This window comes from Pezoporus occidentalis, unplaced genomic scaffold, assembly GCF_034315485.1.
Source record: "Pezoporus occidentalis ecotype Australia unplaced genomic scaffold, CSIRO_AGI_Poc_V1 ctg49, whole genome shotgun sequence".
Lineage (NCBI taxonomy): Eukaryota > Metazoa > Chordata > Aves > Psittaciformes > Psittacidae > Pezoporus > Pezoporus occidentalis.
This window is the reverse complement of record NW_026915824.1, coordinates 3,044,963-3,063,854: the sequence shown is the minus strand read 5'-3', so window position 1 is coordinate 3,063,854 and position 18,892 is coordinate 3,044,963. Positions and strand designations below refer to the sequence as shown.

The 18,892-nt window shown below is 43.3% G+C and overlaps 1 long non-coding RNA gene across 1 annotated transcript; it reads left to right on the top strand.

Moving 5' to 3' along the window:
- Positions 1-926: 926 nt before the first annotated feature.
- LOC134172980 (uncharacterized) lies at positions 927-17,800 on the top strand. Its single transcript, XR_009968085.1, has 3 exons — positions 927-1,143; positions 13,453-13,596; positions 16,992-17,800. It is a non-coding gene; the product is annotated as an uncharacterized LOC134172980 (long non-coding RNA).
- The last annotated feature ends 1,092 nt before the right edge of the window (positions 17,801-18,892 follow it).

Here is an 18,892-nt window from a genome sequence, read left to right as displayed (position 1 = left end):
GACTCCTCCACAAAGGAATGCATTGCTAATGTCAAGGTTTTTTGGTTAATGCTGATCAGGCCCAGTGGTAATACAACCTGTTCATGTCCTGTGACTGGCAGTGCGCTGAGTGTTTATGAATATCCATGTAATGATCGTAATCTCTGCAAACCTTCCTGCTGCTGACCTCTTTGGCAAGGAGAGTAACATAAAGCACAAAGGAACAGGAATAGCCCTGTTGAAGAATTCAACTAAATACTGTCCAGAATTGAGTTATTCTCGTGGTTTAAACCCTAGCCAGACAGCTTGTTCACTCACTCCCAGTGAGTGGTGCTGGGCTCAGAGCAATCGAGGCCTGCCCACCCCCCCCCCCCCCCCCCCCCCACCTCGGGGCTCTCCCCTTCCCCGCTCCTGGAGGAATGGGGAGGAGGATCGAAAGAGTGCAACTCCCATGGGTTGAGACAAGAACAGTTCAGCAACCAATGTACAACACAAATCACCACCACTACCACCAACAACGATAAGAGAAAATAACTAGGGAAGGGAATACGATACCACTGGCCAAGAAATGAGTCCAACCCGGAAGCCCCTGTCCTTACGGGTAACTCCCAGTTACCCCCCACCCCGGGCATGATGTGCTGTGGTATGGAATACCTCTTTGGCTAGCCTTGGTCAGGCATCCCGTCTCTGCTTCCTCACAGCTTCCCCTCCTCCCTGGCAGAGCATGAGGCTCACAAAGTCCTTGGTCAGGGTAAACATCACTTAGCAACAACCAAAAACATCGGTATCACCAGCACTGTTCCCTGGCGGGAAGTCAAAACACAGCACTGCACCAGCTACCAAGAAGGAGAAAAATTACTGCTACTGCTGAACCCAGGACAGTTATCTACAGCAATCTCATTATATTGCACTCTGCCTACCATTTCCCACTATTTCTTATCCTCTCCCCATCTGTCTCATCAAAATATTCGACTTCCTTTTCTTCTTTCTCTTCTTCAGTTCCTTGGACAACATCCTCAGGACTTACTGCCCTCTTGTCCTTCCCCACAGGGTGGAAGCAGCTTGGCATTGCCTGAGCCATCAGGGTGTATCTAGCTATGGAGCCCAGCAGAGCCCCTCTGACAGCTGGAAGAGGATGACCGGTCCTTTCCTGCAAATGTAAAGGTGGTTATCGCCTGCTTTGTCTTCTGCCTACCTATTCTCAGGTAAAGCTCTCAGTGTAATTTAGTTAATGAAAAAATTCAACTCCATTGAATTTCTGTAGGGTTGAGAATATAAGCCCTTGCTTGGCCATGAAGGCAGCAATATAGTGAAAAGCAGAAGTAACCCTCCTCTGCAACCCTTCCCTGCAACCCTCCCCAGCCAGCCTTGCTGTCCTTAAACTTTTGGAAGAGGGCTTTGTGGTTGTCTTCAGCACCCACAAAGAGCCCGGGAGGAGAGGCAAACGTAGTGCAAAAGTAGTTGGGCAGGCAGAGGGGACCTGACCACAGCCCAGGCTGTGAAATTGAAATGTAAATTCTGCACCCTAGCAATAAATTTCACAGCAGCCTTATTTTCCTAGGAATGATGCCTTTGGCAGAGCCTGTGTGTTCCGGAAAGGAGCAGGTTTTAAATTTTCTAGAATTCCCTAATCCGCTTTATCAGCTGCTTCTCCCTAAACTGCTGCTACTCCCTGAGAGATTTAAAGCCACAGTGGCTTCTTCAAGGCCTCTTCCTGGTTATTATGTTTGTTCTCATCCAGTCAAGACAGAGAAACATTAGCATGTGATTTACAGCGTGGGACCAATCACAGATATCAGCACTCAATACTTGAAATTCAAGCAGTAGCTATTTGCAGCAAACTGGTCAGGATCAATCTAGGAATAAAAAGGAGGGCCCTACCTTTTTAGAAGGCAGTAGAGATTTGTCATTGAGGTCTGTCAGTCTTACCAATGCATGCAATGGCACTCACACAGTATTGATACATGTCCCTGTGCTGGGTTTAATTCCTTCCTTTTTTCTTTGTTTGTTGGTTGGTTGGTTGCTTTTTTTGTTTGTTTTAGGGGATGTTTGATTGTTTGGGTTTTGGTTTTGATTGGTTGGTTTTTTTTTTTCCTTGCAACCATTTGCTTTTCTTCTCATGTTTCAAGCCTTTGTATCTATCTGACAAGCAGGCAGTGGGTTCAGGACAGGTTTTCATTTCCTTTACCTAATGAAAACAAGTGAATAAAACATAAGAGAAATACCTTTAAATTAAAAATAGAGACAAAATAAAAAAGAAAACCAATAGCAGAAGGGAAATATCTTTCCCCTATAAAAATGCCTCTTGAATGGATGAATCTCAATTTAATTCTTCTAATTTAAGTATGCACTTATACCCTAATTAAATAAGGAAAAAGGACCAGCTGTGGCAGAAGAGAAATATATGCATATGTGAAAAGTCAAGACAATCCAGATAAACTTCTGATGGCATGACATATTCATGCAGAGTAGTCACTTTTCAAAACTGAAATTTTCTCCCAAAGCCCCCCAGTTTGTATTATTAATGACATTTTCCTTAGCCTGCATTACCATTTCCATCTGAGGGGAAAAAAGACAAAAACTTGTCTCAAGTTTGAAAGGACAAAGCGGTCTCAGAGCCACAAACATCAAATGCTTTTGCACAAGCCTTTGAATGGATTTTGTCTGCACGGCTTTGTAAATGCATAGAGTGAACAGCACTCCTGGCCTGAGACTGTGTGCTGGGGAGGGGCTCAGAGATGAGCTGCAGCCAAGTGGCAAACCTGGGTGGGGAAAAAGGCGTGGGAAAGGCACTTCACTACAGTACACCGCAACAGCAGCCCCACACAATGGGGCCCCTTCCAACCTCTAGGACACAGTCCTGTTTCACAGTAGCTTCAGTGAAGTGACTATGTTTGGACCCTGATTTAAATCAAGGGTAACACTGACTGCTAGGAGCTAATTTAAGTCTACATGGAAGGGTTGTGATGAGCTGGGTCATTTATAGTAGTTTCAGTTTGTTCCTCCAGGGTTCTGCTGGCTGCATAGAGTCTTGGATACCATATCCTAAACATCTGCCAATGACTAGCTGTCTCTCTTCTCTGTTTAATGCAAATATCCTGTAATTGGAGTGTCAGGCTTCTTGCTGCCACCACAGAGAAGGAGGATATGGAGGAGGAACCAGAAGAAATCCATCTTTTCCATAATGCATGCATGCAGTTCAGACCAGATTGGGCTGTTCAGATGTTTTCTTCCTCCTTTTCATCTCCTTTGTAGAGGCTCAAGCAGTTCCAGAACACAAAGATCTCCTTTTAGGGCTTCAAACCTATCAAAGATCCGCTGGGTCCACTGTGCAGGGAGACAGACAGGGAAGCTTTTTTGATGCATCTTTGTAATCTCTATGCTGCTGGCGCTTTGTGCATATCTTGTTAGTTGTCAGTGTGGGGGCACCTGCCAGAGGCTTCTCCTGGGATGTGAGAGCCAGGGAGCCTGTCCAGGCTGCCACTCAGTGAGGCAGGGCCTCCACCGGTTCACTCAGAAGGGGTGACAAATAGCTGGTGTTACTGCAGTCTCTGGTGCCTAATTGTACCAGGCAGCACAAACTTAAATATGATGCCCCCTCAATGAGGCACAGAAAGCACAAGCAGATGTCTGCTGTGATATTGTTAACCCATTTACGGAGCTGTTTTTAGGAGCCTGGGCAGTAACTGCCACTGGCTGTACTCCATATGGCCTCTGGCATTTCCCTGCTGGTTTATGGCTATAGGTGAGAACTGTGGTACCCAGAGGCCTGGGGCTTTTTTGCCCCCAACCTGCTTCTAGCAACAGTTAGGGGCCCTTAAATGAGCAATAAGAGGGTTCTTCAGTGCAGAAAAGGCCCTAGTCACAGCTATCTACTTAAGCCATCTGAAAAGAGGAGTGCAAGCTTGGAGCACCACAGGAACACATCCATCCTACTGCCACTTGCCCAGTATTGCTTTGGTGATGCATGAAGCTGCTCTGTTATGAGCTGATACTGCCTTAGCCCATCTTGGTGCCATTGTGTGTGCCCATCTGCCCTGTTTATTTTGTTTTCTTGCAGCCCTGATGGATGGAAATCAAATCTTTCTTTGTCACCTTACTCCATTCACCTTAATCTGAAAAGGTAACTGTAGCTACAGCCTTTGCAAATCAGCTTTACTGCTCTTCCCACAGCAAATACCATCTACTCACTGACTAGCCACAGGAGATTTTAATATTGTTTTGTTGTCTTCTTTAGACAGATCTGAAAGTGAATAAATCACTTGCATGTCCCACTGTTAAAAGTATCGATCAGATGTGTAAAGATTGGATGCTCACAGAGATGCGGCAAAATCTGCATCTCTTTTCTAAGATCACATTTTCTCCTTTCTTAAATGCAACATTTACAATTTTTATTTGGGAACCCATTTTAATGTCAGGTATTGTTGAAGTAAAAATTAACACTTGGAATGACCATCAAGTCAATGTTGACCTCTTTCCTGCAGTTGTTCTGATCGAGCCTTTAAAATATCCTCTCATGACTGGTCATATGCAATTTCCTACACCTATTTAAATAAATCTGACCTTGAAAAGCAATGAGCAAACAATGAGCAAACTCACAAATAGATCGTAGTTACCTTGGAGAGATGTTCCAGACCTAGCTGAAAAAATACAGAAGTCATTAGAAGTCATTTGTAGTCAGAAATGCAAATTAAGATCAGAACATTTGATTTGTTTTTAATACATAGCTAAATAAGATTTCCCACAGGCTTGAACAAATCATCAGTAAATCCAAATTTCAATAGAGAACAGGAAAACCGGAGTGAGTAACTCTTATGAAGTCTGGAGTATTTTACATCTCCTATTCATCTCTTCACTTTTTCACAATGTTGCCCAAAAAATGTTAGAATTCACATATTGGGGTCCAAAAATAGCTTAGGAAAAAGTACTAGATAAAAAGGTACTTCCCTGGAAAGCAAGATTTAAAAAACATATTCCATAAAAATTATTCACTGTAGGTGCTCCATATTAAGCTGGTGGTGTCTAGGTTAAAAATCAACCATTGAAACAGAGCTTTTATTTGTAACTTGGAGCAGGACTAGCTGTCTTTTTGCATTTAGCTGGTGCCAGTATCACTTAATTGCTGAAGGTTTGTACGTCATCATTTTGTAGTTCGAGGCTCCTATCCTATGATAAGGAATCCCTTAAGTAAAGGCCTAAGTGAAGATGTCTATCTGGTTTCTGCAGAAATCTGAACTGAAATAGATGTCACAGGCATTCGTGACCACAACAAACCTCAGGAAACAGGCATCAATAGCCTTGGCCTTGTACAGCTGACCCTATTTGAACTATGATTACCTCTCCAGAATTCACCCAGAATGTATTGGCAACCAGCATGAAGTATGAGCCCTGTCTGCCTGGAAGACTAATAACTTAGCTATGGAGATCGGCTTCCTGTGGTGTGTTACTCAAGTCTGCCTTTTAGGTAAGAACAAGCAATAATTTCCATGGGGAGTCAGAAAATGAATACAGCCCTGAAATGCACACCGAATTGCCTTTGCATTTAGTTGTCAACAAACATGCTAGTTATAAGATGGTAAGAGCACTGAAGTGTTTTTGTGTTGACTTCTTCATCCGTAGGGAATGATGATGCTACAGAGGTGATGAAAGGCACCCAAGTCCTTTCCTGAAATGACAAAGGACTGGAGAGCACTGTGGTACCTCCTCAAATTCACTTTTTTGCTTTATGTCTCCACCACATCATAAGCAACCAGATTCTGCCTGTGCCACTTGAAGGAGTGGGTTGAATGGAGTCAGCACTGGGTAACGCTGTCCATACGTGTGACTACACCTCTGTGCCAGTGGGCAGGGGCTGTACCAACACCCTTCTCAAGAAGTGGTAAAAGTGATAGTAACAAAGTAATGGCAGGTGTATAATAATGAGCATTTATTGACATATCTATTTGCAAGGTTCTGTTTTCTGAAGTCCAGCCACAGCTTAGTCCTCCCTCACATGCTCTGTCTTGCTCCCTCCCCACCCTTCTGCTGTTGGTTATTCAGACTTCTACAGGCAACCATAGAAGAAATGTAGGGTGCTAGCAGGATCTGCTGGGTGAATGGTGAACCCCAAGCAAACACACTGTTTACTCAGAAATATTTCAGGCTGTTTTGAGGAGCCAGGAGAATACTGATTTCTGATCATGCTTACCTCCTAAAGGGGAGCACACAATTCTCAGTGGTAACTTTACATTTCAATGGCTACGGAAAGAAATCTGTTTTGGGAATTGCCCTTCCTTATTGTGCAAGAATCATTTTATGCCATTAAGATGCTTTGCAAAGAGAAACAGGATCTAGGGCTTGTTGAGGCACAGTTTTCACTACCCAGTAGAGTTAGTCTCATTAAAATGGACCTCGTCTCCTTGCTGCTCCTGCACATACTGTCAGTTTATCACAGCTCATCTGACATCTCTAAAATGGAAAGCATTACGTAAAGCAGGAAAAAGAGCTCAAGACTGAAAAAGCCTGAAACAAAAATTACAAAGACTCTGGAGAAACGGCTCCCAGGAGAGGACGCCTGTATACAAACTTGTCGAGTCTTCAGGGTGCCTATGTGCCAGCCACAGGGAACAGGAAGTGTTTAGGCTGTGCACCACTCTCTGCCTTTGCCCAGCTCCGCAAGGAGCATTGCACACTCCTGGAGCCGTGCATGCAGAAGCAACCTTCTTAGGAAAACTCTTCCCTAAAAATTCCTGCAAAGACACCTCCCTGCAGCCCAGAAAGTGTGGACACAGCTATGAGGGGCTGCAACTGGCAGGGGCTGGCCGCCCGCTCTCCTGCCTGGACCCCATGCCATCACAAGGCAGGCCAGTTTGGGTCTTTCAGGCAGTTCCCGAAGGCAGCAGGCCTGAATGTTGGTTTACCCTTGAGTTTTGGGCTGGGAATTTGGGAACAGCATAAGCATCTAGATGAAAGAAGACAAAAAAGCCCTCTGAGACCTCCTTCAGGTCAACGAGGAGTGCAAACCCTGTTCTCTGCCTGACAAAAGGTAACAACTGCAAAATTATGGGAGGACAGAGGGGACACTGAGAAAGTCCCAGGACACAGAGCAGCACAGCTGTGGGAAGCACAGGGCAAGGGTAGTTGGGGGAACCACCATACCTGCTGGGGTTATAAAATCTCCTTTGACCCTCACATGGGCTGAGGTGCAACAGCTCACAGCAAAGAGCTGCTGATGCTTTTACTCCTGAAGTTGGAGGACAAAGCCTCGAGGGGAGATGCTGCAGTGGTTAAGTGGGCCTGCCAAGGGGAGTTCGTGGTTGATGGATAAGGATGGCTACCTGCTGCAGGGAGCTACTGGCCTCCAAGGTGGCCTTACTGAGGGCCCCTCCTTCCCTTCCCGAGGACAGAAATGCCCCCAGGGGGAGCTTGCTGTGGGAGATGTAAATTCTCCTGTTGGTTTCTGAGTGACAGCAGTAAATTCTTTTATTGCTCCTTAAGCTGAATTTTCCACGGTCAGTTTTCCTAGGAGACTATTTTTGCATGCATTTCCTGATCGCCTGGACAAGACCAAGACAAATTTGAAGCCAGACCATTGCAATAACTCAGCTCCACACAACAAGCCCAGTTCAGCAGCAGTGGGGGAAACAAACAGTCCAGGGATTGATGGGAAGAGAGATTTAAACGGTGAAGTAGAGTATTTTACACTGCCTGGGGATTCAGTGGCTTTTCAACATAAACTGTCAGAGTCTGGAAGACAGGTGAGGGAAATGGAGGTCACTGCAGGAAAAGAGGCTGTGGGACTAAGCAGTCCCTTTGTATAGGTGTGTATGTATACCTATATATAGGTATATGAATGTATGTTGGGTATTTTGGTTAAATGACCCTCTTATCCAATATGTAAAATACACAAGTGTTTAATTTGAACACAAGACTTCACCTCCGACAGTCCCTCTACTCCCCCATCTGTGTTTGACCCAGGCAGTGCAAATGCAAAAAAACTCAAACAAAACAGAAAGAAAACCAAGCCCAAATCAGGAACAGCAGTACAGAAACAAAAAGGCTTTCTTATAAAGCCCTGTTCAAGGTCCCTGTAATTGAATGCATGGTGGAGTGTGTGTGGTGTGTGTGCTTCCCCTGGGAGGTTTGCCTCATCTTCCCCTACAACAGCCTTTCACACTGGGAAAGCCATTTTTACTGCAGGAGCAGGGCCCCCAAACGGACCTCCCATCTCCCATCAGTGGCGCAGCGTGCTGCCTTCACCAGTGCAGCATCTAAGCAGGGAGCTAAGGTGGGTCTTAATGAGAGAAGAATAGCCACTGTAGGAGGATGAACACTGAACTAATAAAATCCACAGGCAAAACCCCGCGGGGAGGTGTTGATTTTGCTGCATTTCCTGCACCTTGCAGGTGACATCGGTTAACACATTAAAATAGCTAATGTGTCATTAAAGGCAAATGGGGTAGAAATGAAGGACGCCAGATGTGGGAAGCGAGCCCTTTAAATTCTGAGCTGTAAATGCCAGGTTTGTGAATGAGCTGCTGACACCAGGTACTTTGGAGGAAACGCGTAGGTAATAACTGGAGAAAATGGCATGGCACAAAACTCTCCAAGCGCTTGGCCTGAAGGCTCTGTGTCCATTAGATGAAATCAGAAAGTCAAAACAGACACTCCGTAATTTCTCTGTACTTGCATTAACCATACCCCCAACACTCGCAGTGTGGTTCACTTTAGTATAATAAAGCAAGTTATTCCACCCCATCACAGCTAAGTGTCCTCATCAGATGGAGTATCACAGTGGCTAGAATTTCCTTTTTCATTAAGGAGATCATGCATCTTGCTAAGGCATTAGTCTATAGTTCCAGCAATATTTTGGTTATTTTTAGAAGGGCATAACTTGCTGATGAACATTCCCCTCCCAGGTCCACAATTTAATTTAGTAAAAAGCAACAACAAAAAATAATAAATTCTACTATTTGGCAACTTCCTTGGTAAACTATTTTGTGTAAATCACAATCTGTTAATCCAGTTGTTTCACTGTATGGTAAATCCTTCCTTTTGAGACACCAGATCTGTTTTCCTTGTGATGTTCTATTGCATTAACTCTTTAGACCCACAAAAATCAACAGAGCTGGCAAAGTGTGGGGCTGTGCTTTTATTGACCTCGAGCAGCTGCAAAGAAAAGTCTGAACTGGACTCTTCCCAGAGGTACAGAGGATAGGATAAACAGTAATGGATGCAAGTTGGCATGCAGGAAATTTGGATCAGAGATTAGCAAAATATTTCTTCAGAAGAAGGGCAGTGAAAACACTGAAGCAGGAGCCCACTGAGGCTGTGGTCTCCATCCTCAGCAATATTATAACCCCATCTAGGCAAGGCTGTGCATGACCTGATTTAGTTGGGGCTGCTTTGTGCCCTACATGACCCCCGAGTCCCTCCCAGTCTGAATTATTCTGTGATTCTCTGATCAGCACAGAGAACAGGAGGAAGGGGAAAGCAGCATAAGCAATTTTACAAAGCTCTTCTATTCACTGTAAGCCAAAGCTAGCCAAGACCAAGTTGGATCCCCAAACATTCTACACTGATAGCCTCTCCCCAAGTGAGTATTGAAGTCTGGGAGCTGCACCAGCCGCTAGGAGGGACACTGGGTAAGAGCATCCCTTCCCTGTATTTGGGAGCCTGGGAGGGCTGCAGGGTTTTTAAGCATTTGTTGTATACGTTGGCATTGCCATGTGCCCTATGGAGCATCATATGTAATGTCTTTCTGGAGTGGTGCTGAGGGTGGCTGAAAAGTCTTGAGGTTAGTGGTCACAGAGTCAAATTGTGCTCTGAGGTCTGCTACACCCCCTCTGAGGTTTGACCGGATTGGTAAACTGAGACCACAATTAATAATGGAGATTTATACAGTTCCTTTAACTATTAGGAAGTTCTGCTTGCCTTTTAAACCTTGAAGTCATTTTATCTCCTTGCTGACATTCTTGCATATTGGGGTTTTATATATATATCTATCTGTAAAACCATTAAACCAATATGCAGATGCCTGTTAATGTTATAATATATTACCAATGGTAAGCAAGAGCTTCTCTGAGGCCACCTTAAGCCCTGCTGAAACTTAAATGCCAGGTTGTTATTGTGGCATGTTTACTCTCACTCTTAGCTGCATTTTACTGTTTGGCTTCCTAAATCTCAGCAGGAAAAGGACAGCTTAGCTCCCTTGAAGACCATGCTGCTCTGAAATGATGGCTGTTGCTGTGGGGGAAGGGGTTGTGCTCTGTGCAACATGATTTGTAGGACCCTCTATAAATCATATACCAGCATGCCTTCACTGCAAGCCACAGGCTTACAATTTGTGGAGCTTTAAGAATGTAAGCAATGACAACACGCAAAGGACAAAAGAAAGCAGATGAAGAGATGGACATCTCTAAAACCCTTGCCTGGAAAACCAAAAGCCTTTATTTAAGTCATAAGCACGAGCACTGAAAGTATTTTAATGGGTGAATGCCTTTACTGCACTGCCACCACATATAGCTACAAATAGCAGAGACAGATGGGGAGAGGGGCTTCGCCAGCCCTGTGAGTGCCATGCGGCTGTGACCCTCGTGTCTCCCTCTTGAAGTCCTTAATAAATCACTCTGCCATGCTCATAAAGTGGAGCTGAGCAGCAAAGCTAAAGCCTGAGCATGCAAACCGGACTGGAAAATCAAGGTATTTTAAAAGGGGAGGGAGTACCTTCCTTGTGATGTATTCAGGGGTACCTTCCTTCTGTCACAGAGCAACACCCACACATCACTGTGGACAGCACCAGAGAAACTGCTGGGGACTAATGTGGAGGCATTACATTTTTCTTACTGCTGAAGGAACTTTGTGGCATCATTATTCTGCCAAATGGAAGTGCTGATACAGATTTTTAAGCCATAATTAATGTCAATCAGCATTATTATAAATGGAAACCCTGTCTCAAAAAATATTTCTCTTTTTGATGATGGATTTGGTGATACAGCAATCTTCCTTCCATTGTCAGGTGCTTCGCTTAGTACTGTACAGCACTGTATTTAAAAAAATCCCCAACACTTCACAATATCAGCAAAGATTGCATTAAATGGATGAAGAACTGAGGTACTTTTGAGTAAGATACAATGATTCCACTGCAGGTCAGAAGTAACCAAGACATCAAAATAATTTTCCACCCAAGACTCCTCATGAAGATGTGACAGGTAGCAACAGGTCTGTCACAAGTCTGAGGCCAAGAGCACCAAATTTACTGATAAAGCCAAGGAGATAATTTTTTTCTCATTTAACTGGTGAAAGAGACAGGCCTGGGGGATTCATTTTATGATCTCCCATGGCCCAGAGTCCCTTCCCAGGATAAATCTGCTCTGTGGAGCTGGGGCAGGAGGCACTAGGTCACACCCTGTTAGGTACTAGCCATCTCTCTAAAAGTTCCTCAGAGAAACCGTAAATCATGTGGGAGATGGTGCAACATTTGGTTAGGCTGACTCAAACTGCAGTTACTACAGGCAGGTGTAAAGGGCGGGGATGTGGAGTAGAAGCCCCACCTGGAAATGAGCAGCAGGGTAATCCCACAGTAGCGGCAAATGGTTTAAGGTCATAATAGAGAAGCAACTGAACATAGGTCACCAGGGCAAAGCCACACCAAAGGAGGTAGAATAATTCCTGTATGCCAAGAGGGGAATGTAAGCTGATTCAGGCATGGGATTTTTGGTTTGTATGTAGTCTAATTGAGGCCATCTGCTGACAACGCTCAGCTTCAAAGTTCATCTTTTTTAATAAGGGTGTAGCAAAATGGGTGACTGCACAGAAAAGGAAAAGCCACAGTAAGTGCCACAGAAAGTGTTTAAGATCTTAAGAAAGTGCTTTAGAGTGAGAAACATAAAAAGTACAATCTGCTTAGTGGATCAAAAAGAAGACTGAGAGGTGGCTTGATTACTATGTACTATTAGAAACAGTGGGAACGATGAAGTTCTTTAATGTGGGAGAGAAAAAGACCAGATAGCTGTAAGCTTGAGACAAACAAATCTGAGACAGTAAAAATGCATTTTTAAGATGAAGGGTGAAAAGCTCTGAACAAGGTACTGATGAAAGTAATGAATCCTCCACCTCTTGGTGTCTTCTGATAAGGATATACAGCTTCACCAAGCCCAGGTTGTGTTTTTGTCCAACATGCCATTGCCATCTCCCTCATTTTCATGACAGTAATTCTTTCGCATTTTTAATGGCTGAGACTCTATGTGGCAGTAAAGAGAAGGGAAAAACAGAAGGGCATAGAAATTATTCCCCTGAATATTTTTAAATATCCAATAATTTTAGCAAATTTTAAATAATTGAAGAATGTTGTTAGCACAAAACCTCTGATCTGCATTCTTTAAAAGAAACTCTTAGCTCACAAGCTTCTTGCTTTCTGTACCTTGCAGTAACACACCAGCACTTACCATTTTTTTCCCAGTGCTGCAGCCACTGATGGCGAAGACTGAGAGATCAGAAATGCATCAGGAAGGGTGTCAAGAGCCATCAGGCACTGGGCAGTGACAGCAGACTTGCAAACCAAGAACAAGCAAGATACAAGCATGGGTGATAGCTGTTCTAATTACCACCCGTATAGACCTTAGCCCGGGTAAGACTCAAGGGAACATTTTCTTTTGCATTTATGCCAGGATTAACGCTACAGATTTTGTTTTCAGTTGTCTGAGATGTCCAAGATGCAGAAACTGATCCTGCCTGTGGCTTACAGGATTCTCTTTTCAAGATATAATATCTAGAGATTGATCAAAGACATCAATAGTCAGCAGATTAAATGGGAGCTGCGGATGCTGGCTCATATTAATTTGCTTCTATTTGAGTGCCTGCTACTGAATTTGAAAAGCTTGAACTAAAGACACTAGAGACTGAAATTGTTGCCTAACTTCCCCTAGGTGTGCTTGATGTCATGTCCCATAGGATTAAAGAAAGCAATAAATACAATACTGTCAGGAGTTGCAACATGCCCCTGGTGACAATGCACAGGGAGCAAGCAAAGCAGAGTAGGAAACTGTTCCCCCAACCCACTGCAACAATGTCTGTATGCAAGATCACGTTTTGCACCATTTTCAGAGTGATTATGGAATTTATTCCAAAGATATAAAAGGAGCTACAGAGCAGTGGGTAGAAAAAGACAGAGAGACGCAAACTCATGCTCAGGGACTCCCTGGTTTGGGTTCTGCAGTAGCAGATGATCATTTGAGACCAAGGCATTTGAACTTCCTACTAAGATTCCTGCAGCCAGCCTGAGTTTCCTGACATGACTGAGGGTTGACAGTGCTCATGTGAATTTAAACTGATTTCTCACTGCAGTGAATCCCTCCTTCCTGGCAAGAGGAGGCTCAGCAGCTGGAGTCATCTTTACAAATCATGCCGATATAGGAGAAAGAAGCTTATGAAATAATGAGCAAATAGTTTTTAATTAGGTGGTGAACTTAGGATTGCTTCTGTTTTCTGATCCAGATCCTGTCTGGCAGAAGGGAAATGAGAAGGCGGAAGTACAACAGGGATGTGCTAGGAGAGCTCTGGTGAACGGGATTTCCACCAAATGGCTTTGCTCCTGCTATGAGCCATGATCTCCCATAGCTGGGTCTTCTTCTTCCTCTGGTATGCACAGTTTTAGTCTTCCCCTGCCTCCTGCAACACGTGTTCATGTATGAATCCCATAGGTGCAACTTTGGAGGCTTCCTAGTCTCCAAAGGAGAAGTAAGCGAGGTGAATCATAAATTCACTCTGTATATATCAAGGGCTCTTTTCTGACTGGTTTTCTTTTACTGTTAGCCTCTTTCAGCACTCTAATGTCAATGATGCTTTATCAAAGTACCTCAAATCTGCAAGCAATGTCATTTGCTCAACTATCGGCAGTCCCCATCAATAATGAAACTAAAACCACAACTTAATAGACAACAAGGCTAGAGCAGCTGGCAATGCTGCACAAATATGGCACTCTTGCTCCAGAGTTTATTAGACATTTTATAGTCCTGGGAGCTAAAGGATCCTGTTCCCCTATGCTGCATCAACAAGAGCTGGGACTCCATTGTGCCATTGATCTATGAGGCAGCAGTGAATAGGGCCCAGACACAAATACTAGAATGAATCAATCCTAAGCTGCTAAAAAAAGACATCATGGAGCACTTTCCACTTTTCAGTTCTTGCTTTCTAATCTCAATTCCATGAAATACTCTCCCAAGGGCTTTTAAATACAACAGTTTTCAGCAGAGTTTGGGATCAGGTTGAGAGGAATTGCCCCTATGGATCAGAGAACAGGGCTGAAATACAGAGTCCATTATCCTTAGCAGGCACTTGTGAGCTCCACCCATTCCCTATGCAGCAAAAGCCTTTTGGGGGTTACTTCCATTTTTAAAGCGCATTGCGTGATTATGTTCATATAGTTGACTGTAGGGTTCGTAAAGTTATTTTCCTGGGATGAATGGAAAACAAACTTTGATTTGTTTCCAAGTACAGAGAACTGAAGGTATCTGCAGCCCAGAGAATAATTTATACCTTTTAAATAATAATAAAAAAATAATTAAATAGGCTTCAGCCTGAACCTGACCAATAGTGAGTACTACTCAAGTGCTAACATTCACTACTTCAGAAACCAGTAGCCAGTAGACTGGCACCTACAAACATAAAGCAAATACGAGATAAAAATGCCACAATATAAAATCAGTTTTCAAAGCAAGGAGAGACTGCCTAGCTACATACATAAAATGAAAGTTTCACCAAGACATTATCAGATGAAATAGTTTGGAGAGTTCCTACTCAGAGGCAGAGTTATGAAAAGCAAAGACAATCAGCTTGCTCCTCCTGATTACAGATGCCAAGTGGATCTGATGACAGCCTCAGGGGCTTCTGTGGCTCCATATGCCCAAAATCTCTGCAAAATCACATCAAGTGGCTTTTGGTATTTAACCTTGCTGCACCCTTATGGCAAGAAATAACACTACTTGGTTATACCGGCTCCGCAAAACAGTGAGAGCTTTCATAATTAATATCAAGTAAATAATTCAAAAAGATGGATAGAGAAGTAAAAAAGAGACTAAAGTATTCATTATTGTAACTCACTAATGAAAAATGCCCACTCGTAAATATCTTTATCCTAGATGCACCTGGATGGGCAGGCAAGTAATGAGTATATCAGATTTGTGAAGCATCTGTCACCTGAGAGAAGACCCAGTTGCTTTGGTCATTTGGAGAGTGAAACACAACTGCTTCTTAACAACACACCCAAGTTTACAACCCCAAATAGAAGCAATGTAATTATTTCGAGAAGAGTTAGACTGCTAATGTTAGTATGTGGATTTATGAGACAAGTGCCTCAATGACTATGAAACCTGGACTTAGCTTGCAGGAGCAAAGCAAAAAAAACTCTACCCACCTGCACAGACTTGCTGGGTGCAGGGAAGGACTCAAGCTTTGTGTGATTCATTGCTCACATGGCAGACATTTTATCAACACTAATCAAGAAAAATGTATTTCAGTTTTCAATACTAAAGAAAGCTTATTAGGAAAGCATCCTGGTAGGATGCTCCTTGGTAGGTATGCTTAGCTGTTTGAACTGTTTACTCAAAAGAATACAAAACCTAATTTAGGTGCAGGGGGAATAATACAAAGATTGGCGTTTGTGAAATTCTGTTGCTCCCAAAAGAAATCATCTGAAGACTCCAGTATAAGATGATGATTTGATGAAAGTGTTCAAGAGAAGTTAGCAGACTTCTGATTCGAGTCTCAAACAGCGGAGAGACTGTGATTGACGTATTCAATACCTTATGTAAAGAGCTCAAAGGGTCCCTGTCAAGGTTAAAAAGAGGCCCAAATGGTTTTGTTACCCTTTTACTAGGCTGTCTCCATGGCTTATTTCAATACTTCTTTAAAGAGCTTTCTTTTAAATATTTTCCTCAAAGAGCTTTCTTTTTAAACAATAATTTTAAACATAGGAATTGCCCAAACACCTGAAGTCCAAAACGCTTCTATCACACAACTGCACCTCACACCCAAAGACGTAGATGTAGTCATAAACATATGCCCTAACATCAGCTAGCCACTTTCCAGCAAAAAAAACCTTGTGTGCTGAGCAGGGAGGTGAGCATTGCACCACACAGCCTGGTGTCTAAGGTGAAGGGCATCAGATGAGCATAGTTCTTGCCCTAATTCTACTACTCATATGTGGCCCTCAACCATCTGCCCTGGGATTCGGCACTCATTACTGCCATGTCCTGGGGTTGGAGGGATTTGGGTTTGTGTGTGAATGATGCCCATGGGAGAGGGTGTAACATGCGGAGTTAGGAATTGGCTACAGCCCAGAAGGGGAAAACTGGAGAAAAATTGTGACATGCTTGAACTGAATTGATAACTGCAGTAATATTTGTGTTCAAATACTGCTGAAGTAAGCCTCATGAAGCCCAGACGAGGTCTAGTTTGGATCCTTCAAAACAAACATTTTTAAAAGGTTTGAGATAATTTGCATGGAATTGTTTTCCTTCTGCCTTTTTCTTTGCCTCTGTCCTGGCTAAGCAGGCAGCTCGATGCATGGGACCAAGCTGTATGGCTGCCCTTTCACCTGCTCCTGCCAGAAAAGTGTGCTGCACCCCAGGAGCCTTGAGGTAGTGTTCAGCCCCTGCCTGTGCACAGAGATCTGCTGATGCCTGCACAGCCCCAGAAGGGCAGAGGGTAAAATAAGACTGCTAATAAGAGGCAGCACACCACAGAGAGGAGCACTGGTGGAGCCTGGGCAGCTATGGTGAACAGATCCTGGCTATGGAGCTGCTACTACCAGGCTGTGCCTCAGTCCACACCAGTCCTACCATAATCCTCATACTGAACCATACAAGCCATGAATTAAACCCAGGAAATAATTAAACATCATCCTCTTGAACAGCCACTAGCAGGAAAATAAATAAGACATCCCAACAGAGGAAGATAGAGTAATTTCATGTTTACGCTTCCAAGGGAAAAGGGAATTCGAAAGAAACAAAACATCGTTTTTTTTTTCCCTGCAGAAACTCAACTACCTGTCAAAGCAAGACTGTAGCGACACCAAGGGCTCTGCACAAAATTCTTCTGTTTGCTTCTGCATTTGATTAGCTGCCTGCATTTTGTGTTTTAATTTCCTGCCATTGAAGCACATTGCTGTCATGGTGATAGATGCTATAGAAATGAGTAAAATAAATAAATAAGAGTTCAGAACACTTTTGACCAAGTCTACGCTAATTAGTGCACAAGACAGACAAGTGTTTTCTGGGATTTCTGTCAACCATATCCCGATTCCTCCCCTGCTTCTCAGATATCAGTGAAACCCTTTCTAGAAATGGAAATAGAGGCAGCAAATGGTGCTGGGAATACTCCAAGTAAGATGTCTCCATTCAGAGCCAGATATTAGTAGCAAACCATCCACTTAACAACCACTGTGAAGCAGAGAATATTTAATGTGATGGTAGTAAAAAAGCAAAGAAGGCAATATTGTGAAACGGCTGGTGAAGGGCTACCCAGAAACCATTCAGAGCTTGCGTGAGTGGGATGCTCCACCTGTGATGAGAGAAGCTGATCTAGCAGCAATAGAGAGAAGTAGGAGGGGAAGGAAAAGGGGGCTATCTATCACACTGGACAGGGCAGAAAGATGGGAGGACCAAGATTAATCTTGTTAACGTAGCTGCTAACAGCAAAACAAATGCTGTGGTAGCATTCATCTCTACTTCTGGTCTTCTTTAAAGAAATTAAAATAGCAATAACTGTAATGAGCACAGGGTTCAACAACAACAAAATCGTTGAGTTTTGCAGGTGTAAAACAAAGACTGTACTTTCAAAGAGAGGAAAGGGCTTCTCTGATTGACAGTGGGAAAGAAATACATAAAAACAACTCCTTTCCAAAACCAAAGAGTAGTTATTATTTCTTGCAGAACTTCTACCACAAGCCATCATCATCCCCTCCTAGCTGGCTTTCCTGCAGAGATTCAAAGGTACAATACATATCCTCAAGCCATGTAATATCACTGCTGTTGCACTGTCTATGCAGTTCTGATCAAATTTTCTTTGATCAGAAAATTAATCTTAGCTGGAAATAAGAAACTGAAGGGATATTTACTGGGCACAGTCAATATTAAATTATCAGAAGTTTAGTATTTTTTTCCAGGGTACCATCATTTCCCAGACAAATACTATCCCAATTTGGGCTATAAGAGTAAATTCTAATCTCAGTGATAACATCTCCCATCATATTGCACTGTCATCTGCATGTACTTTGCAACACAAATTGCCCCGTATATACATCCTTCCTTTAAGCTCACACCATTAAATGGATGTCTATAGCTTGAAATCATATGGCATGCACTTTTGGCCTTGTACAGTCTAACCTGTAGATTTTGACCTTACTGGCATAAGTGTCCACCATAGCAACTGAACCTCTCCTGTTAAAAAAGCATTGCTGAGAAATTGTAACTTTACAGAACACGGAAGTTTGATCAGTGCTGCTTTTGCTACAATGTGAAAGGAGTTAATGAACGGTTGGTGTTGGCTGCATTTTTTATTCAGGTGGCGGTAGTCTGTACCTAGGGATGTATGCAGCAGAAACGAGACTAACAGAGGAGCAAGTGGACTGTTGAAGAGGACCAGGACAAATGCATAGCTATGCAGGAAGGGCTGTAAGTAAAGAAACACAAAGATCTTGGGATTCAAGGGACTGTAATATCCAGTTGTTCAAGGATAGACCAGCCATCTGTCCTGGTACCTGCTGGTCAAGATGGTAACTGTGGTATCAGTGTCCCAGATCTCACACATGTACTGTGCTAAATTCACCTCTCCTTGACAGAGTGTTTTGGTCTCTGCCAAAGCAGGAAAATCACCCCTGGAATCTTATCCAGGTGCCATCAGATGATTTGACAAAAGCAGTCATGAGTTATGGAAG